Source organism: Dermacentor andersoni, chromosome 11 (genome assembly GCF_023375885.2).
Source record: "Dermacentor andersoni chromosome 11, qqDerAnde1_hic_scaffold, whole genome shotgun sequence".
Classification (NCBI taxonomy): domain Eukaryota; kingdom Metazoa; phylum Arthropoda; class Arachnida; order Ixodida; family Ixodidae; genus Dermacentor; species Dermacentor andersoni.
The window spans coordinates 74,416,630-74,441,147 of record NC_092824.1 but is presented as its reverse complement, the minus strand read 5'-3'; the positions used below and the strand labels follow the sequence as shown (position 1 = coordinate 74,441,147).

Sequence of the window (24,518 nt, the reverse complement as noted above, 5' to 3'; positions counted from 1 at the left end):
AAATAAATAATGAATAAATAAAAGAAGGTGTGGTAAAAACAAAGAAAGGATTTCTGAAATGTCTTTCCATTGCAATAAGTCAGAGGTTAGTACTGATCGTGAAATACAACGTTCGCACACCTTAGACGTTGTTTTGTAATCTAACCGGACATTGTCTGTTGCCAAAGAAATTCTGAGATCTTACCCGCGAAAGCCGCGATACCATTATGGGTTTTAATGGTCCGAGGCCATCTTTGGCCAAAGAGCGCGAAGTCTATGGATGCATTGAACTATTTATATCAATGCAAGAGTCGGACAACAATGACAAGGATGTTGAAGTGTGCTATATAAAGGGATAATAATCTCGTAGTTGCAAATGTGTAAATGGTCTTGCTAAACAATGCTGTTAACGTTATATGAAATATTTCAACTGTGTATGTGTTAAATGGAGATTTCGGCGACTATAAGCGACCACTTGTTATGTGTCATATGCCATGGTATGTGTTACACATAATATTGGCAGTTTTCAGTGATTACAAGCGATAAATTGTTGCTTCGATGCCATCGGCAAAGTACTTTTACCATGCTAAAAGCCGTAAGACCTCAAGGCATTCACTGCCTGAGGCTCCTCGTGTTTGTGATGGAGCATGGTGGTTGGGATTGTAGCGCACATATTGCTTCAAAACTGGACATTGGCGAAGTATTTAAGAACTCTTGACGCTAAACATAGGGTCACTGGATAAGAATAATGCAAGGTGAGGTGGTACATAACGCGTGTAAAGTGATTTAAAATTCTGTATCATTGCTTGGTGAAATCTTGGATATTCAATGAAGATGTGCCGGACTGTAAGTTGTTCTCGACATCTTGCGCATATGGTTGGTTGCGCGCCTGTTAACAGGTATGTGTGTGTTGCGTACATGTCTCCTGCACGTAGCCTACACAGTGTGGTGCCGTGATCCCACTGTGAGGCCCGCCTTAGTGCGGGATTACGAAATAATTCTCACCGCCTTCGGTACATTAACGCGCAACAATACCTCTAATTTCTTATGTCACGTTTCTGCGTAATTAGCCCTCAGGCTCGCTCTCATAGAATACCACAAGTCGCACGCGTACCGTCAGTTTACAAGCGCTCCGCCAAAGAAGTTTTTTGTCGATTTCTACGCCGTCACTGCGATGGTCTCTACGAGATTTCGACGACCGGATGTTCTCCCTTTGGGGAGTTCTTGGAACAGTCTCCGCGCAGTTCTTAGACCGTGTGAAAAGTTCTCGCCACTGTGGGCCCCTTTTCCTAGGCGTTTAAAGGCGTGCCAAAGCATCGCCCTCCCCCTCCCGCCTCCCCTTATCTTTTGGCGACAGTGTCAGCGCTCCCGAATTCATAGGTAGGGATCAATAGGCAATTACTCCGGCATACGAGCGCTTCACGAACAGTCGATTACCGTGCCCATAGAAAGAGGCGAGAATCTTCTTGTACAACTTTAGTGCGCCACGCCGCCTATTCTGCACGTTCGAGAGATCAGCTGCTTAAATGGCTGGCTTGCGTAGCGGTTCAGCGAAGCGTACACTCGTTTGAAGAGGATGGTGACGCAACTGACATTCGCCGAATGGTTTTTATACGATGTCAGCCACGCGAGCGCACTGCATTGCGCAATAAACCCGAGACTGAAACGCGAACCGGCGACACACGTTGCCAGTATAACCCTCCACTTCGAGAACAAATACGCTTGGTCTTATCTGAAGCGTCTCGGCAGTGGCTCGTCGAACCAACGGTGAGGGAGTGTTAACAGCAGAAGAGATTTCAGCGTGAGTGGTACAATATGCGCACGTGAAGCCTGTGCCTTTCCATTCCTTCGGCAAATAAGATCGTCAACGATTAGTGTTGAGCATATTTCAGGGAGCTGTTCAATACCTACATATTGCACCTCAAATAAATGCCCTAGCCTACCCAACTCAGGAGCAGTTGGCATGAGTGAGATAACGCTAGGTGTGCATCGAGCTGTCGATAAAGGGCAATCCCAATGCATTTCGACTGCTTAAAAGAAATACCTGCATGACTAATAATAGCTGTGCCAATGAGACTTGTCGGCCTGGCCATAAAAGAAACAGGTGTGCTGATCGTTTCATGCAGGATGACGCCACAAGAAAACTTAATTTCCTTTAGGCCGTTTCATGACTTGAACCCTAAAACCTACTTATTTGTCTTCGATCTCTCAAAGTTTGAGCAAAATCTCGTGGTGGGTACATTCCAAGTGGAAGTGATCGCTCGAGAACAGAGCCTTTGAATAAAAATTACATTTCTTCAGCAGTGCGCACCAGCATGACCGGTTAGAGCGCGCGCTCGCCAAGGAAATCCGCTTCTAATACTTTATTTTTACGCTCTGGTTTGTAGTTTTTTCTTTTTCTCACGAACCCCCGAAAAGAAAGAGTCGCAGCTTCTCCCGAAAGGACAATCATGGATTGCGACAGCAAATTAGCAGACAGCTGTACGAAATAAAGATGGTAGTTTTATCAGCCGCTATCCGCTTGTAAACATTCGCTCACCGATAATCAACGCGAGACTCTCCAGTGTGCCTTAAATAGACTGGATGACAGGCCATTTACGGAAGCGAAGATCTTGGGGGCCTGGCCTCATAGTTCAATGGCCCAGAAAGCAGTTCGAGCGCTTTTTCGCTACCTGAGGGAAACAGACTTGAGTGCCAGACTGTAGACATCCTATACCTAAGTTCTCTCTCTCCCTCTTTCACTCCCCATTCCCCTCCCCACGTGTAGGGTAGCAAACTGGACTCAGTCTAGTTAACCTCCCTGCCTTTCTGTCTTCCCTTCTCTCTCTCTCTCTCTCTCTCGCTCACCAACTAAAACAAGCATGGTGTCATGCGCGTACAAGCAAACATGACCACGTGTCACTCGATGACCGCGCAAATTCGATGTCAAAACGCTGGAGTGATGAAACGCGGCAGCAGAAACGAGCGAATTGGCCTTCGCGCTGCCTCTCGCTTCAACCCGAGCTAAGCGGGGAAAACACGGCGCACACGAAGCTATCAGCACTCGGCGCATACTGTCCCCATCACAGATATGTTTCAAAATAGAGCCCGCGCACGCGCGCGCCATACGCAGCACAGCCGCGGGAGTACAACGACCCTCCCACTCCCCCTCCCTTCGCCCTCCCCCCCTACCACCCCCCCCCCCCCCCGGTGCCTTGAACGCGACGGAAAGCGGCACGCTTCCCATCCGCTTACCTTGCTTGGGCACGCGACATTAGGCCGCCATCGACGGCTCAACGTTGCACGCTTTCACTCGCATATACAGCAAACGGCACGCAACGACAATATCTCCCTTGTACGTTATACGGGGCATCACGACAGTGGCGACGCCGACGACATAAACGCGCCCAGAGTGTTCATATAGTGGTATCGCAATAAAAATCAAGCGATGCACGTTTCTCTCTCGCCTAGTTGCGACACAGAGCCGTTGGCATGCTCGCAACGCTTGGCATTCTATCGCGACAATGGTTTCCGGAGATGCTCGAGACTCCGGTCTACTTTCTAGCAGTGCAAGGAGAACAGAGAACGCAAGTAACGAGGTTGCGAAACAAATTGTCGTACTCACACTTGATACAACATAGCCTATTCGTAGCACGCCGTGCTGGGCTAAATTTTGTCCCACTGCAAGGTATTACGAAGTTTTGAGCACGAATGGACGTTGAGCACAAGGAATATTATAAGCAGCTTATCGGCATATCATTTTTTATTTTGTGTCACATCTTCTTGAATCAAATATGTCCGCACGGATGAGCTTCAGTACCGCTGGAGTCCTAAACGGACACCATAGAGGAAAATTAGGTTGAGTTGTGTTAAAGCAGTGCCTTTCTACCATTACCATTACAGGCTTAGTAAACCAAAAGAGACGCAAAAAATAACAAGAAAAAAAAGAAAAGTTGAGACATCACTTACATGTTCCCGTACCATTTCACCGTGGCATCATGAATTAAGACGGCGTTGGCTCGTTCCTAATTGGCGGGATATTCGATACGCTCTTCGTAGCAGTGCTACTGACCTTAAGGATGAAAAAAAAGAAGGGGGACGAATATTTTTCATGTGATACCTAAATACAAAGCAACCAGCCTTATGCGAGTGTCAGCAGCTTTATGAATCGATTTTGGCAGACAATTGAGATATATACAACAGGTAATGCGTACGTTCCTTACCGAAGCAGAAACGTAAAATTGGTGGCACATGCTTCACGCCGGGGAAAGAAAGTAAAGAGCGGATTACTTGAATGTATTTCCTGAATAATTTCAATTCCACTCAAAGTATTCATTTTGATACATTGTGGACTGCACTAGCACAGTTGCTTAAATAAGACAAAGAACCATGACCACATTCTTCTTGATATTGCAACTAGAGTACGACTGCTTCAACGACAGTCCTAAAGACTTCCCAAGAACTGAAGCAGTATGGTTTTACCTGACAACGTGAGAGACAACGTTCCCCACATTTTTAAGTCCAATTTCTTTCTCTATTGCCATGAAACCCCCTTTGCAATAAACATTTTCTGTTTCAATTGAATTGTGAGAACACAAGAAAGAAAAATTACGAAATGTCTAAAAAATATGACCGCCCATCCACTACCGTGGAGAGGGGTGCCAGCGAAGCTCGGGATCCGCGGCTCTTCGTTGTCGTAACGCCTGGGCTTCGCACTCCTTCACAGCGAGGTCGGCACGTCGACGACGAGCCCCTTCGGGAGCGAGTTCCCGACAGCGTTCATCAAACGCCGCCTGTTCTTCGGCCGAACGCACGACGCGCGGCCCGCTCCAATTGCCGTTCCTTCAACGCAGCCTGCTCTTCGGCAGAACGAACTGAACGCGGCCTCCCCGTCTGACTGCTGGGCCTTTTAAGTGGCGAGAAACGGTGGGCGTCCGAGGCGAGCAAACACGCGACCACACTTTCCCTCCTCCGGAGAGAGGGGACGTCTGTGATTGGCACGTGCCTCGCACCACGTCAAATTTTTATGCATATAAAAGTCCGCTTTGAAGGGCCCGCATGACAACCCTACAGTGGCTAAATTCGTAAGCGTGGTCATCTCGCCTCCTGGAGGTCGGTGGTTCGAATCCTCAGCCCGACCAGCTATTTTCGCGCGGCTTGAGATTTTCGTACGGCAACACCGACGCCAGAGGAGTGAGGCAATAGAAGCTTCGCTTGAAAAAAAATACGACAGAATGGCCGCTCCATTTCACTCCCACGAACATAATATAGTGGCACATTGTCTAAGCACAGGAAAATTAACCACATGTTTTCAAGTGAACCTTGAGATATCAAAGAGTGAAATTATTGCACTTTTTATACTTGTATGCCTTTCAGATGAACAGGTTTCCGTGTTACTACCCCATGGCGCTTAGCTTGACATGTACTTTTCCGTTTATAGAGACACTGAAGAAGGCCTCGAAACTTGAGACAAATGCTCGGTAAAGTTGTTCTGAACAAATGGAGAAGAATCAACTGCGCGATGCTTTTGGCATGTGCATTGTGTCAAAAGAATATCTTCGCCTATCTATCTACTAGGAAGCAACGAAAAATCACATACTTAAGTGAATGCTGCAATAGGGATCTGCACTGTCAGTCCCTAGCATTCTCTTCCGTAGTAAATAACTTTTCAAGATCAATATCTACAGTACGTGCAAGAATCGGCGCAAAAGACTACGAGGCTCGCACGTTTTCTGCAGGGTGATGCAACTTGCGTCCCTCGGCATTTGAGCGAGTACACTATGTGGACGGTGCAAAGCAGGCTCGCAAAGGTAAACAACAGGTGATGAGGTAAACTACAGGAGAGCAGTGAATCGCCAAATACAACATGGTACGACACGTTATCGAGCACTTCGTGTCACAGAAGCAATTTGCCCAATACAAACACAGCCGTCCATTTCCTTTCCCCAGAAAGAATGCCAACACAAGGCGGATAGTTGAGAAAGACATATCAAGACAGCAGTGGGAGGACAGCCATCACAGGGGTTCTCGTGTAGAAATACTATGGATGAAAATAAAAACGTTGATCGATACGCTGTAGCTCTGTCTTAAACCAAGCAAGAAAAAGGTGGGCCCGATGAAGGAAAAAAATGACATCACAATGAGGAGCAGACTAGCAGGAGCAAAAATGAAACAGACCACCTGCCTGAACAAAACTCAGTAGCTAGGGCATTGTGCTGCTTGACACGATGTCGCCTTCTCTGAGTAGAGATAGCGCTGAACACGTAAGGACGAAGAGGAGTGACAGCAAAGCGCTGTCTACCACTTTCATGACCTGTCTCACTCATGAGAAAGAGAAGCCTCATGAGAAAGACAAGAAAGAAAGAGGAACCATTTATATCTTATTCAAACATCACCTTCATATAAGCTTAGCGTATTGTATTTTCGAAGCTGTTGATCGGTATGTAGATAACAATTGCTGTTGTCTTTTCAGTCCACGCGAAAACCACAAGCCACTCTACTATGTGAAGGGCTTGTTAGGATACTTATGTTAAAAAAAATAGAGAATTGCGAGCATTCAGCACTTGAGACCGCATCTCTTGGCACCCGTTCCTGCGGCGAGCGTCGTTCCTCGTAGCCGAGCGAACGCACACAGCGAAGTATAAAAGCGAACGCGGAGCACCTCGGAAAATTAAAGACGGTGATAGCGGAGAGAGCGCGAACAAGAATGTGGAGGAGGAGGGTTCAGCGGAATAGTGACGCAGAAAGCGGAGGAGGAGGATATGGTGAAAGCGTGAGAAGACAAGCGTAGTTCCGCGCAAGATTGGCTTTGCAGCGACAATGGCTACGAGATGGCGCCAGCGTAGCGAGCGTCATCGGTATGGAAAGAAAGCGATGCAGGAGAGGAGATCGGCCGGCGGCGGCGGCTGGGAAGCGCGCCCACGCGTCACCCACACACTGCCTCTCGCGATATGCCGATTAGCGAAGCACTCGCGCCACACTTCGCTCAGTTTGCAACGTACCGCACGAGAGAAATTATTGCTGCAAGCGAACATATCTCGAAATGAAAACACCTATGTAGCTGGGCTAGAATTTCGCATAAGGGAGTACGGAAATCGTCGGTGAATTTTTTACAGCAAAGCTGTTAGTGTTAGTAGTGAAGTGTGTTGGTCAGGAATTCTCGTGTCCGTCCGTAAAAAAAATAATAACCAAAAAAAGTTTACATCTCCTTTGGAATCAGGTATACAATACCGCTCAGTATTCATTTCAATAAAAAAAAGCACAAGACAAGCTTCAAAGAGCATGGTGGATGATAAGGCGCCTGTAAACAATGCGAGGCACTTTCCTTCTCGTGTGCTTCCCGGTAAAGATTACGGTTGCATAAGCTGATCCGGTGGGAAAGGGTGAACAGCAGCTGACGAATTCATAAATGAGGTCACCATACTTCATATATAAAAGGGAGACCTGCCTAGCAACTCATTCAGTTCATTGCAGGACCACTATGGGTAGACCATGCAATGTCTACCGAGGAGTAGCGTGATTATGAGGAGCGCCGAAGAGTGCAAAATTGTAATGCTGAACGACTGTGTCGTGCTAAGACTAGGCAGAACAATAAAACATTTCATTTCCCCATCGACAGCATCTGAGTTGTTTTCTTACAGCTTCGCTGGCCATTCATTTTTGCAGGGTCGGGATGGCGAGTCATTTTTTTATATGCTACATATAAACGCTTTTATTTTGTATAGCAGCCATTGTCTCTTCCCGAAAGTTCGGACCCTACGACACTACGCACACATTCCATGGTGCTTCGCGCACAACCTGTAATTAAGGACACGGAACCGACCTGAACAAGGCGGAAGTATGAACGAAGCTTTAAAATCCATGCTCGTCTACCCATGAGATGCTCTGGCTCCCGATTTTCTTATATCCAGCACAACACAAAATACTTTCTGGACACCTTCATATTCGAGTCCACATTTGAAGAAAATTTTATTCATGATGATCATGATGATCTTTTGAAACATAGCAAGTCCTCAGTAGGAGGAATCACTCACGAATCGGGTATTGAACCACATATTGCAAATGCTGGAACAATTGAAGAAACGGAAGAATTGAAATGGGGAATAAGCGCTTAGTTTATCTGAGAATTTACAGGGAGGTGTATGAATGACTGGGTTTAAAAGAAAGAATAATTGTTTTTAAATGGCTTACATTGCAAGCAATATATAATTATAAAAGGGATAGCAAGGAAAAGCAGGGATCAGCATGTTAAGATATTTTAGCTTGAATGAAATCAAATGGACTGCCAAAGCAATTGCTGCGGCCCAGATCTCGCGCCAATGCTCTAAGGGAGCTAGGGCAAAACTCTTAAACTTAGACCGATATTACAAAGCAGACATTCAAGAAGCCTTTTACATCGTACGCTGCAATGCCTTTTCGTCTGCGCAAGCAGTAACTTTTTCGGCAATTATCTAAATTGAGAATTTTCTTCAGCGAATAAGCAAACATATTGAGCAGCGCCATGTGCTACTCTTGCTTGTCGTATTTTCAAGTAAATTCCCGGTTAACAAGTTACTTCGCAGCCTGGGAATTCAGTACGCCGCACAGAAAAGGTTTACGTCAACTCTTGACCTTGACTATAAGCAGCATGTGCCTCTCTAACTTCTTATTCTCTTGCCTTGGCAGACGTGCCATCTTGAACGCAAAGCATGTGAAATACTTGCTCTGAAGCCCCTTATTACGGATTAGTATGATTCAGCGAGTGAAAATTACGGAAGCCAAAACAAATAAGGGACGTATTTTTTTACCTCCAAAATGATAACGATGACTGGACGTATGTTCGTTTAGAGTAAGATGTGTGTTCTCCACTGCGATGACGCATTGGCAGTGATGTACCGCTGTCTCAAGCCCAAGGTAGGATATTCAATTGGCTCCCAACTTTATTGTTGCCAGCAGCAACATTCTTCGTTGACTTTCTGACATTTTAACTCGATTTCGTGAGGAGCTAACTAAAGGCGAGCGAGAAACAACAAAAAAAGTTTTCTGTAAGTAGTCTTCTACAAATGGTACAATTTAGAAACCGGGCGCACTCTTCATTAAGATGGCTTATTTTGCGAATGTCGAGCTTTTATTGCTACGCCAGCTAGTACCAGCAACGTTCCATACAAATACCCGTAAGAAATATTTCGAATACCGTGTGTACTCGTCTAAAAGCCGCACTTCTCTTTTCGCCATCTTGACGAAGTGCGGCGCCTTACATTGGGTTGGGCCATCGCAGATCACATTTTCTCGCCGCGTATAACACCCTTGATTCTTAGTACAACTGGAGCGAACGTTGTTTTTAGAACGCATATAACTCTTCACGCTAACATGCCACGCAGATGGTGCCCGTCTGTAGCCCTCTCTACCGACGCTGTCACTCACACTCAGATTCAGTTCGATGTCACACTCATGAGTACAGTCGTCCTTGGTGCCCTCCATGGCGTTAGATTCGATCGCAACGCCAAAGATTTTTGACAACAATGCCCGACATCAGCTTGTGTACATGCGTTTAGATTCTCAGCAGGACATGCGTTCTGAAACTAGGAGCATATACAGAAGCTTCGTTACCCTCTTCTGTCTTCGAATTGTTTATTTGAACATTCGCTTTTCTCTGGAATTATAGGCTGCCAAGTTAGGGGCGCCGCTCTTAGATGAACGCGGCTCTTAGTCGACTATATACAGGACTTTATTTCTGCCCACTCGATTAATCCTTCTCCCATGGCAAGGTCTTGCATAGTAAACAGGAACCTCCGCAGTCACAGCCTTCTTCGGCACAGGGTTGCAACGCAAATACGACTTCCCGAAGGGCCCGCTATCGCGTGCAATGTTTTGCGTAGGCTAACTCATCCGGCTAATAAGAAACCCGCGTTCCTACTTGATTTCCAAGAGTTGAGCTGCCTGCAGCTAAGTGGAGTCTTGCTACCAAAACCTGTGTTCTGAGTGCCTGCGGGTGTAATTAGCCCAGCATCTGGAACTTTTCGTGGGCGGCAAAGAAGCAAAACTTCTAGACCTCGTTTCTAATTGAATCATTCCAACCGCTATACAACTAGCACTTGGTAAACAGATGGAGAAATTGAAATCAAGAATGCTGACGACAGTCACTTATTTGTTGCGTCTTGTTTCGAAAATCTCCCATAGCCTAACCATTTTCTTCTGTCTTTCGATTTGTAGTAAGGGTTGGTACAGAAGGCAAAATCGTTTGTTGATGCCACTGTGGGCAAGGACGTACCGAAATAAAAAATAATGAAGTCTCCCGTGTATTAACAAGGCAATTTTTTTGCATATTAAATTTATGACAGCAAGTGTGGCAGTAAGGGAACGAGCTAGGAGGAATTGGATTTTGCGGCGTTAAGTGGTAGTAAGGCAGACGTATAAAACTTCTTGGCATTGCGACGCAAACCTCACGGGGTGCCGACAGGATTGTGTCGCGAAGTACGACAAGATTGCATCGTTGCGCAAGGTTTCATCTTCAGTTATTTGCTTCGCGCTTTTTTTTAATGATGCATGTATATAACAGAACGTGAACCAAACTACCATAGCAACTTTGATGACTACAACAATGTCGTGTTTCACTGACTAAGACTAATTCCGCTGCCACACAATGCGCTGATGCGGCATTATGTGACACTTCTTGTTTTTTGATCTTCCATTGCTTTTGGCCTTCGTCATTTTCTGGCACAATGGCGAGCATTGGTTATCGCGAGCACTGGCCACTCGCTGAGACGGGCGAATAGAAGCAAAAAGAAAGAAAAGCATTATTACACAGTAAGGCAGCTGAGCCTCCCGCTTACCAGGACTCGCGGGAGTAGCGGCAGTTTTCTGCAACGCAAACATAGGCGATGTTTCAGCTAACTCGTGCCAAACCTTCAAAAGTACACGGGTGCACTGAGAGAGTGCAAGCAACCTATAATTATTTGCTTTCCTAAGGAGCAACTGAAATTATTTTTCGAGATGTGCTTTGATCAATTGTTATCGAGAACAAAAAATTAGGTAACGAACGATTGAAGTACAGTGTTATAGGAAAAAAGGTATTCAATGTAGAATTTTAGCAGCCTTTTGAGATATGTCCAGCCTATGTCTTTCCATGGAAAGATCTGCTGTCGTTCTAGCTTTCTTTATTCAATTTTTTTCTGAGGAAGGGAGGGATGGCTGATTACAAAACGCACGAGATTTGAAACGGCACCACGTGCTTCGGGAATTCCGAACAGAGGCATTAGTGTACTCGCACATGGCACCAACGAACGAGCAATGCTGCTGGAAAACACCGAACGCATGAAAAGCAGCGAGCAACGGCGCTAGATAGAAAACAATGGTGTTCGTCTTTCTTTTTGCTGCGACATCTTGTCGGTTGAAGCAATGAATTAAATAGAGCCATCAAATATACGATAAATATAGAACAATTATAGCGAACAAATACTATAAATACTATTTGTCGTACCCAGCACCTCCACCTCTCTGTTACGCCCACAAAAGGCGTTACTTTGAAGCGGGGTAGCGTTACATGCGATGGCCTTGATCAGCTGAGCGTCTGTCGAGATTCAGCTAGCTATCCACCCGTCGTCTTCTTCGTTCAACACTCTTCGGCGCCCCCGCATACTGTTTGTTGAGGCGTGAACAAACTTTGCACGTAAGAGCGTCACACTACAGATAAATAGCGAACAGCCATAAGTGGCGACGAATGGAAGACGACGGGTGTGGCCATTGCCTCTCATTTGTACTTCATACGTTCGGTCTGCGTTCAGCATCGATCATTCATTTGCAGCACGTTTAAGGCCACTAATATCACTGCGCGCAAGCGTCTAATGACACGCTACGTGGAAATCACACGTGTGTTTTTTTGATCTCCTAAAAATTATTACCACAGCAGCCATCTTCGTGGAAATAAATTACTTCATATTACTGAAGTGGCTATAGAACTTCTCGATTGAATTTTTTTTGTTTAGCTCAACACTTTAAAAGTCGTCAAATATTTATTTGTAAGTATCTAAGCTTTTAGGGACACATCCCTTGAGTTCCTCAAAACGAAAGTGAAGAATGATAAGTTGGTTTCATTTTCGTGAAACTGCGGAAACATTTAGAGCTAGGCATGAGTTAGCTGAAACACGCATTGTTTAGCACGCGCTGCCTAGAACAATCGCATACCCCATTTCTGGGTCGTCATGCGTTATGTACAAGAGTACGTGAGGTCTGGAGCTTTTTTTCAAATGTATATGCCAGGGAGGAAAGAAGGACAAATGCTGTATCAGCAAGGATGCGAATGACAAGACGGTATGGTTTTCCCGCTGCTTGTTTCTGCTCAGAAAAGGGGTATATTTTTTAAAGATTTACCGGACGCGACAGCTACTAGGCTACGTATTGCTTATTCCTTATTTCACGTCAAAATTCAGAGTTTGTGGCAACGCAGCGTGCCAGAAAAATTTCTTCCATGCAAACGTGGCGTCGGCTATTAGTCACTCGATGAGTTCAAGGCTGGGCTCCTTGGAACACAACAGAGCGACTTTGAAATCTATTATTGTTTACCACGCATAGCAGTTATTGTATCAGTCACTATCCAGTAACTAAACAAAAACCAGGTAAACATTTTCATAAAATGATTAGTTAGTACTGGTTCCTTAGAAAAAGAGGTGTCACAAACAAAAAAGAATAAGATGTTTCAACTGATGATGAAGGATATTGCAAAGTGTAAATATCTCGCGGTACTATAGATCCAGAATATGTACAGTAAAGTCCTCTGAAGCGAGAATATTCAGCCTTACATGTTGATTCAGTACATCATATTGAGTATTCTTATCCTTCCTTTCAATCATATTATGTTTAAGCGCGTTGATCATTCAAGTCCGCACTTTGCCATTAGACAGACGAATATGGCTTTTTAGATGTCTATGTGAATAAATACTGTCATGTGGCAACTCACTTCTATAAAGAGCACAAGCTTGTAAAAAAATTTGTACAATACTTTCCGTTAAACAGTCACTTGCAGTCAGCGTATATATTGTCATTATTAGTGTGCTTTTTCTTAGTTTTCACTTCCTTGACAATTTTACGGAAAATGTATTTTCCTGCCCTTTGAGTAAAATTTAGCTCGATACTAAATCCATGGTACCATATCGCTTTCAGGTAACATCAGAGGTTCTGCGCCATGAACTCGGAAATTTAGAAGGCTCTTAACGTTCTCTTGAACTTTCTAGCCTTGTAATAAGTAACAAATTATTTTAATAAATTTCTATTTTGTAGCTACAGCGGCAACAGTCAACAAGAAACCTTACCTCTTTATGCATCTAGTTTTTTATAAAATTTCAAATACAAGCAGAATTGTTCCAGCGCAAATAAAAATGAATAAACAAATGGATGCGTTTACATCAGGACCCCCTACATAGATAAGAAAAACAAAAGCTCCGCGGTGGCTTAGCTGCTACGGTCTTGCGCTGCTAAGGACGAGGTCACGGAATCAAATCATGGCTGCGGCCTAATTGCAATCCATGGGGTCTAAATTTCAAGAACTACCGTGTCCCGTACATTGGGGGCACATTAAAAACCCCCTGGTGGTTTTGCCATGCGAAGCTTCAGAATTCATTCAGGATTACGAAAACAAAACTTGTTTTGGCTGGTTGGCTCGTTGTTTTGGTCATTAGGGCGCTTATTTCAGGCTGTGTTATTGTGACACTCGGGACCGGCAAATGCTACAGCTGTTCTTCGATTTCGCTGTTAAGGAATCAGCTACCACAGAAATGTACGTTCAGTGTCGCCTAAATATGCGAGTAGAAGACGTGGGACCTCCTTACAAAGTAGCCTCGGCCGTTTGGAAAGCATTATGTCTTGCACATAAGCATTCCGAAATCCTCTTCTTTGGTCGTTGTCAAGCAGAGTCATCCTTCCGACGCTGAAATGCCGGCAGGGCCAAATGAAGTGTTCCATGTCACCAATTTCTTAACGTTTTATGACTGATAGAAAGCTACCTCGTCCGAAATGTTTGAAGCTCCAACAACGCAACAAATAAATAAATAAATAAATAAATAAATAAATAAATAAATAAATAAATAAATAAATAAATAAATAAATAAATAAATAAATGTAAGTGCAGTAGAATCTGAGTAAAGGGAAATTGTTTAAACGGAAGAATCTTCAAATATTTGTTGGTTTTGCATTTCGGTGATGCAAACAACTTTCGTTTATCGAAACCAACATCTCGCCACCATAGGTAAATGGAACCTTCAGAAGCAAACTAGACAAATGTTTTCTTGCTTTTTTTTAGAGAGAGAGGTAGGATTCGAAATACATATTTTGCGATACCTCTCTTCCTACCCAGACAGCCATCCTTAGAAAGCGGTAGCAAGAAGCACAGGCAGGAAAAAAAATTAATGCATTTTTAATTCATATTATATACAGACTTGCACAGTTACCCGCCGTGGTGGCTTAGCGTCTATGGGGTTGTGCTTCCAAGCAAGAGGTCGCGGCTTCAATTCCCGCGACCTCGGCCGCGTAATGGGGGCGAAATGCATTTCATGTCCCGTGCATTGGGCACACAGTAAAGATTCCCAGGTTGTCAAAATTAATTATTGAAATCGTGGTTGTGGCACGTAAAGCCCTAGAATTCGTTCCTTCGTTCATTCATTCATTCATTCATTCATTCATTCATTCATTCATTCAGGCCTGCACAGCTTCCCGGCACCACCACTCGCCTCATACACGATCAAGTTGAGAAGAACAAAATTTCCGGAGGACGGCCTGTTCGAGAATATGGACTCCCCCTGCCCGACCGCGGGGTATTCTGCCACCATTGACTGGAGCAGTAAAAACTATTTTGTTCTTTCATGTTGTCGTTGGCACCTCGTTGAAACCAAAACTAGTTTGCGCATTCAATCGCTGTCGACCTGCCCCAAACCAGAAGATAAGGTAGCTCATATTTTCATTTCTTCATTGTCAACCCATCTAACAGTGCTAAGAGGCAGCATGGCATGTATACTGTGCTGAATCTTTGTACAATTTTGTCAGTAAACAAAACTCTTGTTAATCGAAATATATTTCTCCGGTTCCTTGAGGTTATTTGCAACAAGCTTCTGCTGTATATCATAACTATATAACTATAGGAAGTTGACTATATGAATGAACACTTCAGAAGAGGACAAAACAATTATTACCCATCGCTTTGAAGTATGCAACTAAGTCGTGAAGGCAGGACTTGTGCGTGAAATTGTTTTTTGATGTTGAGCAATATGGCACGACATATGCTAAAATTTGAGCTCCGGTGCCTAAAAACGTGCACTCGCCAAGCATAATATAAAGATAAAGAACAGACGTTTCGGACCCCGTCGGGCTACGTACGCGTCCCTCAAAAAACTCGTGCGGGGCCCGAAACGTCTGTTCTTTATATTTATTTTATTCTTGGCGAGTCCACGTTTCTTGGCACCAATATGTTTCCTCGCCAGGCGAGTTTTCGTCGAACACTTCACCAATTTCAGCTCTACATAAAAGCTTACATCGAACTGTTGCATCTAACATCCAAAACCTTACATCGAAACCCAACAAGTACATTTAAATCGATCAGGCGGTTTCCCAAAACAGATTTTTCCACGTTTCAGCCATGCTTGAACAGAGACATCGGTGTTAGCCTCAGCTAGACGAAACTGCAGGTCCAAAATGGCAGCCAATCACACAGCACCGCCTTTGCTTTCCACTATCACTTCCGCACTATGACATCTTGCATTACCGCTAATGGTTAAGACAGACACGTGGCATGCAGTTTCTTCATCGCTTTTATGCGCGGTCGCGTTAACTAGAAGGGCGCTGTATGTGACTACACCAAAATGAGACGCTGTCATAACACATGTGCACACGCAGGATCTGAGCGTTCGGAAGTGCTGAAGTGCCCGCTGAGATCCTTTCATCCTCCGTAGGCGCTGGCCACGTGCTATTCCGCTGTGCCATAGGCGATCTTCAGAGTGTTCGTGGATAGCCGGAGGGTGAAAGAAACGCATTGCTGTTGCATTGACAAGATCTGCAGACGTGGCACTTCAGCACACACACATACAAAAAAAGTCTAACCTGCATGCTTTACGGACGGTGGCCTTTAATGCCTGCAGGTATAGGTTAGGCATAAGTAAAGGAACAGAATAAAAGAAAGGACGTGATCCGGTCATGTTGCAAAGCGCACCCCTGACATTAGTAGTGGTCCGCAATGCCGTTACAACAGTGTTGTAGTGTTAAAGTCGTCTTAGCGGCCAATTCTCATATAATTTTCTTCCGGGATAGTTTCGACAAAACAAGAGCTGCAGCTATTTTCCGTAACCAGACTACCTCCGTAGGCGGCTATGTATTGACACCAGATCGAAATTTTGTAACGTGTACAACTTCACTGTTGTACAACTTCACTTTTATATTTTTCTTTTTTTGTACTAATAAATTTACATATCCTCAAACAGGTCCCTGTCAATTTTTAATTAAATATTGATCAGGAACTACAGAACTTTCGACTAAATGACGTCACACTACAGACGACAGAACTACAGAAACAACGTCCCAAAATACGACAGACTGAAAATTTCCTGTTGTGTTTTTCTAATAGGAAGTCTGATGAGAGTAACGTACCGCATACTGCCGCAGAAAAGTGCCTTAATGAGACAGATGAAAGGTGCAAGCTATATAATATCTTTCTTCCAAACGCGAAAAGTGACATCTTGCGAGAGCGGCCTCAATTAAACAAATATTTCGGCGCTCCCCAACTGTCATGTCAGGCTGCTCCTATTTTTGCAGTTTGCCATGCGGGATTCCAAAGCGCCTGTTGGGTGGAGACGCCCTCGGATAGGGGATGAAGACTTTCTTGCGAGAGCTGACGTCCCGTAATGACCGAACAGCAAGCCATGTGATCACCGGCACCTATTTTACTAGTGGATACCCGGTGGCAGCTTCGGTTCCCCTCCCGTAGCCGCGGTCGAACCCTGCACCAACTCCGTTCGGGGTTGGACATGAAACACCCAAAGGCCACACCTAGAAATCAGTATCGGGCTTCATTCGAGACGCGGATTCCCACAAGTAGCCAAGCAAGAAAAGGCCGGGAGCCTCTTGAAAGAAGCACGTTGGTTTCCAGTGGCACCACTATTCGCACCCAGTGCCTCCTGCATACGAGGCGGATGCTCAAAACAACTACGTCAACGCTGTGGTCACGTAGGTACTTTTTTACGAAAGCAATTATATATAAGGGTCACTCAGGGGACTTTTCGCCATCGGTGTCGCCGTGCCCGTCACCCTTATGTTGCGGTTGCGTATAAGGATACCTATATATAAAACAAAAAAGTTATATTATCCCCCCCCCCCACCCGAATTCGAAGAAAACTTCAAGCACAGAAGCCGGATACCATAATCATTGGTCCAATGACACTTGCCGCAGCAGGTGGAATAGAGCACACAAATATGTCACGTGAGCATGAGATGTTTTGGCGCTCTTCCTTCTACGTATCAGAAGGCTTGCATGCTGCGTCGCATAATACACTGCACGCGCGTATAGACTACACACCATTGGACGAGTCCCCAGCGTTCTCCCTTATTCAACTAATTGGTCATACACACTCCGGGGGAGTAGTCTAGAACTAAGCAGATTACTCCAAGTAAGTTATAACAACAAAATAACTTTCAGGAATGCTATAGAGGAAACGCTTCTCTAAAATGCAAATAAATGTTCAATGAAATCAGAATGATATTAAGAAATGTTAAGCAATATTTCAAAAGTACACAAAAAGCAAAAACAGAAAAATTTAACAGGGCAATCGGTTGGGCTCCGCTAGAAATTTCTGTACCGCGGAGTAAACATCGAAGTGGCGGAATTGCAAAGTCCCCAAACGAAAGAGTCCTAGCTCAAAGCTAAACTTAGCCATCGCCCTTCGGTTCAAACTGCATTTTTTTTTCATGCTAAACATGAATAACTTTCGGATAGTCCCTCCCACACATGCTCTCAAATAATTTCCACTTTAGCTGGTTTATTACGAAGACCTGGACTCAATTAAAGAACTTACTACAGTTTCGAGAGATCATTGGTGCCACATCATTCACGTGTCAGTATCATGATTTGGGGAATTACTAACAGCTTCAGACGTAACACATCATTACGTCATTCACTAACAAATTTACATTTTCATTACGAGGACAATAAAAATGATTGGAATTAGCATTTTTTTTTTCGAGATATTAGCAGGACCACTTCAGCAGTCGGCCGTCTCTAGAGTGTTTCTTCCACATGGTTTCAGGAATACGGGACCTACGATGTACCAAACCGGGAAAGGTCAGGTATACATTGCCGCAGAAAGCCCCGACAAGCTCGAATACCTCGCCTCCGAAAGACCGACATAGACTAAAGAGCTGCAACATGGTAATCCACTTAGTGCTAGTGTGAGGCGCGACACTGTTTCGAGTTGTCGGGACTCCGCGCCTAGCGAAGTCTTCTCAAGGTTGTTGCTCTCATCTGCCAACGCTTTCTTGGCAGCGCTGCAGCGGTTCCCTCTGGCAATGTAGAATCCACCCCGCCGTTGTAGGCAGAGCTCGGCACGGTCTAATTGGACGAGTTTTCCGCGGAGCAGTTGGGAAATTGCACTTCGCCATAGAGTCTTTTCTATATGTTTGAGCGTATAGGCCACGTGTCACCAACAGAAGCAAATCTCAATTCGTCTCCTTGTTAGCGAACCAGCCGAGCTTAAAGAACGGCGCTACTTGCGGATGCGCGGGAAGCGAGTTTGGCGGCGAAGCCATTTCCCAGAGTTTGACATGCAGAGCGCCCTTTCATGCTCGCCGCTCCTCAGTGGACTTGTAGATTGTTAGCGAGCAGAGGCCGCCGCATAGCATTCAACTTTCTCCGCTTCCTTCGAAGTTTTCTAGGGCAACTTCTCGCACAGAGGTTAAACGGAGTTCATGCGAGCTTTAAGTCAAGAAACTAGCGGGGTACCTGGGACACCTCATCCGAATTCTGAAACGCCTTCGTCGACTTGGGTAACCGTATATTTTCTTGATTTATATTGTAATTCAGGCTCCTCCTAGAGAAACATTTCATGGCCCCCTTTGTGAGTATCCGTACCGAGAGATGCTTCTTGTATTTAGCATTGCAAATTGCTCCACAGTCGTCATTGGGACTCGACTATAGTCCATCACTATTCAACAATAGCAAGGCATTTTACTCAACATTCTTTACAAGGAATTGTTGTTGGGCTAGTTGGTGTTTGCTTACCGACATAATGTAGCGCGAAGACACAATTACAAAGAAGCGACACAGAACACGTCACAGGCGCTCTCAACAAAATTTAGAATTCAGTCAGGCAATATCTTCAGTGTTTCTGACAGTGACCTCTCCATCACGGCAATGCGATGAAGGCGAAAATAGAAAAAATGAAAACTCGCTCAATAAGATCAACTCAGGCAGGATTGCACTTGAACTGTGCTCACCGCACAGTGCACATATTTCTACTCGCACAGAACGAGCAGCGTAGGCGGAAATATTCTAGGTAAGGTCCCTGGTTACGCTCTTTTTTAAATGCACGTATCAGAAACCTTTGAAGTGCCACTGACGCATCCTATTCATTGGTGCTGAATTTCCTGCTGGCAGCTGTTTCCGTCAGCCCCGTTCTCTTTAGCATAGTCCAACGCTGCAGACAGCGAACTTCATGGTAACGGTAACTATGTGTTTGAGACACATATCGTCGATAATGATGCCCCGACATCGGACATAAACTGTGCACTTCGCTGCACCAAAAATCGGCCCTCGATGTTACAGCAAATCACGATGAATCGTTAGGTCAATCTTAAAATTTATTTTCCTGGCAACCAACGCTCTCAGGGCGCATATTCGGCACGTTGCCCGACTACCTTCTCACCATCTTGCCACTCTACCTGCAGAAAGGCCACACGCAACTTCTAGTCGCATAATTGTTGCCAATCGTACCTCATTGCCATCGAACTACATGCCTGTAGCAAGACCATCCTCACCTTTATGGTGCCTGCACAGACCTCAAATACGCCTCACTACCCCACGAATCACGAAGAAGGCTAACATGACGTTGTTTGCCCTGAAGCAGGTCACATTAGAACTTTTACATGACGCGCACAGTGGCCGCGTACACGTACGCGCTCGTCCTTGTGTTGCCCCTATTCTTCGTCCCTGTTTGTTTGCTCACAAAAAGTTTTAAGACGTTTACATCGATGGCTCAGTCACACCTGCAAGTTCAGCTGCTGCTTGGCTCAAGCAAAGGTTCGACTAATGGCACCAGGAATGCGAACAAAAGCCCAACTTTCGTCTCCAGCACTCAAGCAGCTTTCACTGATCTTGCTGTACAAGACATACAACGAGCATCATCATCTATATACTGACGCTTGAACCACGGTGAATGGGTCTGCAGGATCGGTGATCTTTCCTGCAAAACCCTCCACCATAAAGATTCAACCATCTCACCAGAATACATCGACTGCCGCGGACCTTGTTGCTATTCGTTGTGCACTTCCTGTAATTTCTGATGAACTGCCCAAGAAATGGAGCGTGTTCAGTGACTCCAAGGCTGCTCTTCATTGTTTCGTTCCTGCCTTAAGTCGAGGACCCCACGAACAACTAGTTCTAGAAATCAGACTGCTGCTTCACCACCTCGTCGAGCAAGGACACGACATCACGTTACAATGGATGCCACGCCACTGTGGCATATTGGGCGATGAAAATGCCGACGCAGCTGCACCACCTCGTCGAGCAAGGACACGACATCACGTTGCAGTGGATTCCAAGCCACTGTGGCATAATGGGCAATGAACATGCCGACGCAGCTGCACGATCTGCACATGAGGAGGGCTTGCAAGACTCCATTACATTCTCAAGAACAGACTCTGCAATGGAAATTCGTGTGCTTGCAAATGAAGCCATCAGAACTTTATGGAACACAACAAGCTTGAAGCACACACGTCTACACCGACTGGACCCATCCCTTAGACTTCGACCCCCATCTGGACTTTCTCGACTCGACACAGCAGTACTTTGCTGACTGTGGCTTGGAGTCGCTTACACAAGATCTTTGCCTTCCCAGTCGGTATGGACGACAGCGTGGCTTGCAGTCAATGCGGCGGCGAGGAGGCTATCGAACATGTACTTTGTCACTGTCCTCGAAACAGCGCGCACCGGTTCTCACTAGACACCGCGTTGGCACGCCTTGACGACAGGCCACTTTCAGAATAGTCAGTCTTGGAATGCCGACATTAACTGTCGTAGTAGCGAAAGTCGGTCAAGGCTTTGTTCACCTTTTTACATGACAATGGCCTATTAGAAAGACTATAATGACCCCATTCCGTTCTTTTTCACATTTTTTTCTCACGCTTTTATTTTTGTCACTCTCTTCTTTCAGTCTTTACTTCCTCTTTTCCTTCCCCTAGTGCAGGGTAGCAAACGGGAGGTTTTTAACTCTGGTTAACCTCCCTGCCTTTCTCTCATTCGTATCTCTCTCTCAGCTGCTGCTGTGGTGATACCAACAAGATCCGTCAAAATAAAGCAAAAAACGTCACATGTATCATCAACAACAGCTAGTGAACTGGTAGCCCTGCGTGCGGTTCTTCATTTCATTCAGGATGAACCACCCCGTGCATGGTCAGTCTTCTGTGATTCCAAGGCAGCCCTACAGAGTGTACCCTCAGCACTGCGTCATAGATCACGTGAACAGCTCGACGCTGAAATCAGAGAAGTCCACCATCGCATAGCTGACGAAGGACATGTAATAACATATCAGTGGTTGCCTAGTCACTGTGGCATAGATTGGCAATGGTCGAGCAGACGCAGCTGCCCGATCTGCCCATGACAGCGTCAACTGCGTTGCCATTGCTCTTTCGAGAGCCGACGCAGCGAAAAAAGCTTCCCGTACTTGCACATGACCTGACATTAGCTCAATGGAATTCATCCGATTTCACAACTGCACGCCTTCATACCATGGACCCTAACTTACAGCTCCGTATTCCGCCCGAGCTTCCACGACGTGATTGCACCCTTCTAGTCCGTCTATGGCTTGGAGTAGCATATTCAAATGCGTACTCTTTTCTTATCGGAATGGCCAACAGCCCACTTTGTGACTTCTGCGGGTGCAATAAAACAATCGCGCACCTTCTTTGTCAGTGTTCTCGTTTCAACCAGCAAAGAACTGTCCTCTCAGCCACCCTAGATAATCTAGACAAGCTCCCAGTGACAGAAAACAAGATCCTTGGAAACTGGCCTACGCGAACATCAGCGCGATCGGCTATGAAGGCGCTGCTGCGGTACTTGAAAGACACTGGACTTTGACAAATTGTGACTACACTGTGTGACGTAGGATTGTACGGTGACACGTCGTAACACTAGGAACGCCATTGCGGACTGCGTGACAGTACCCACAGATCCAGTTTGTGTGTACGTGCGTGTGTGTAGTTTTTCTCATTTTTTTATTGTTCTCACTCTCTCACCTATCGCATCCCCTTGCCTTGGAAACTGGCCTACGCGAACATCAGCGCGATCGGCTATGAAGGCGCTGCTGCGGTACTTGAAAGACACTGGACTTTGACAAATTGTGACTACACTGTGTGACGTAGGATTGTACGGTGACACGTCGTAACACTAGGAACGCCATTGCGGACTGCGTGACAGTACCCACAGATCCAGTGTGTGTGTACGTGCGTGTGTCTAGTTTTTCTCATTTTTTTTATTGTTCTCACTCTCTCACCTATCACATCCCCTTGCACCTATCGCATCCCCTTGACTACAGGGTAGCCAACCAGAGATAATCTCTTGCTAACCTCCCTGTCTTTCCATTGCCTTTCCCTCTCTCTCTCTTTCTTCCGATATCAATCGCAATGTAGAATCGTCCTCAGATGATTCGAAGCTGTGTACTCGACCAGTCTGCATATGCGAGTTAGGAAGAAGGCGGACGACACTGTCCGCGAAGACGATTAGGTGTGGAGGAGGGGGAATATGTCGCTACGTCACAAGGAAAGGAAGTTTATCTAGGGGTTTGGTTTAACAAAGCAATGAGAGAAAAATTATTAGCGGAAGGAATGTTGCAGTATAAGGGGAGATATTTCTGGCTTCCTTCGCAACAAATATCGATGAATAGGCCATAAAGGATTTTTAGAAAATATACGATGTTTCTGTTTGATATGAAGCTGCCCAAAGAGTGTAGTATTCAAAGTATACCTACAGTAAACCAGACGTAACGCAGCAAGAAAGCAATACGCAATCCCTTTTTTATGGCCACTTGTTTCTTCACTCGAGCATGCCTAATAAGTAAGACTACAAAACACGCAAGCGTCGCGTTGGTTGTACTACAATTACTCGCCTAATTGTTACGTGTTTTTCCTCTAATCCCGGGAACAGCTGAAAACACGATTGTTTTACAAAACAGCATACTCAGGGCAATATGGTAATGCGAAATCTTCCTTCGGAGAAACGTCGTCAGTTGTGGCGACCACGGCGTAAGCAATTGTCCGTGTTAGTTGGTAAATAATCCACAAAAAATTCAGTAATTAACTTCCATACCTTTAGTTTTAGCGGGATCATTGTAACTGAGAAATTTAAACGAGTTCTACGTACAGGCAATGTCAAGTTTTTCATGCGGAAAATAGGATTAACTGCGGAACTGCGGCACGACGAATTTCGGCTATCAGAACGCGCGAAACCGAAGCCGAGAGGCTGCAGTGAGAGCAAAGACGCGCTTCTCTGAGGCCACACACTGTTACGTCACGTATAGCAGCGGACCGCCAGCACGTTGCGACAGTGAGGAGTAGGCAGCCATAGCGCGCTGGTGTTTTCTTTATATTTAATTTTTGACAACAGGCAATAAACCATTGTAACAATAGCCCTAGTGATAAAACGACTTCTTTTTGGGAGGGACATAGCGGGAAGCAGCCGCTAGAAGCTTTCTCAACTCCAATTATACTCCAACTCCAACTAGTATGGCAAATGTTTGCCTTTAGCCGTGTCCCCTAAGATTATCTGTGTATTGCCTTGCATATATATCAATGAAGAAAGAAAGAAAGAAAGAAAGAAAGAAAGAAAGAAAGAAAGAAAGAAAGAAAATGTGCAATCATGCTTGAGGCCGGTGGTCCAGCTACTGCCTCAGAAATGATCCGCAAGCAATATTTCATAACAGTTCCTTTTTGTCAAAACAAATTCTACGGAAGTATTCTTTTTACTTCGCAGATGTAATTCATCTGTTCCAAGGCACAAAGGGAGAAAAGCAATGGCGGCACAAAGAAAAAGTGAAAAATATGTTTCAGTTCATCAGATATAAGGGAGGTGGGGCCAAGCGAGACGACTGAAAGTATCGAAGTTGATTATACGCATGACAAACGCTCAGGTCCCTCCTCCATGTCTACCTCGTTCTCATTCGTTTTGCAATACCGAAACCATTCTCGCTGCTAAAGATGCTTCATAGCGTCAGACGCAGTTGATTGTTTACGAAGCTTGATTTTCACTTGGCAACTGACACCTTCGCTATTTTATACAAGATCGCGCGTGGCATTGGCCGCTGCACGAATGCACTTCGAGTCGTTCCGTAAAAGATCACTTT

At 45.2% G+C, this 24,518-nt stretch overlaps 1 long non-coding RNA gene across 4 annotated transcripts in view; it reads right to left on the bottom strand.

Moving 5' to 3' along the window:
* The window catches only part of LOC140214265 (uncharacterized), a 193,684-nt gene that overhangs the window by 60,708 nt on the left and 108,458 nt on the right, over nucleotides 1-24,518 (bottom strand). For all 4 annotated transcript variants that reach the window (XR_011891240.1, XR_011891237.1, XR_011891239.1 and 1 more), the window contains exon 3: nucleotides 3,928-4,030. This is a non-coding gene — a long non-coding RNA (uncharacterized lncRNA). The remainder of the gene's footprint in view (nucleotides 1-3,927; nucleotides 4,031-24,518) is intronic.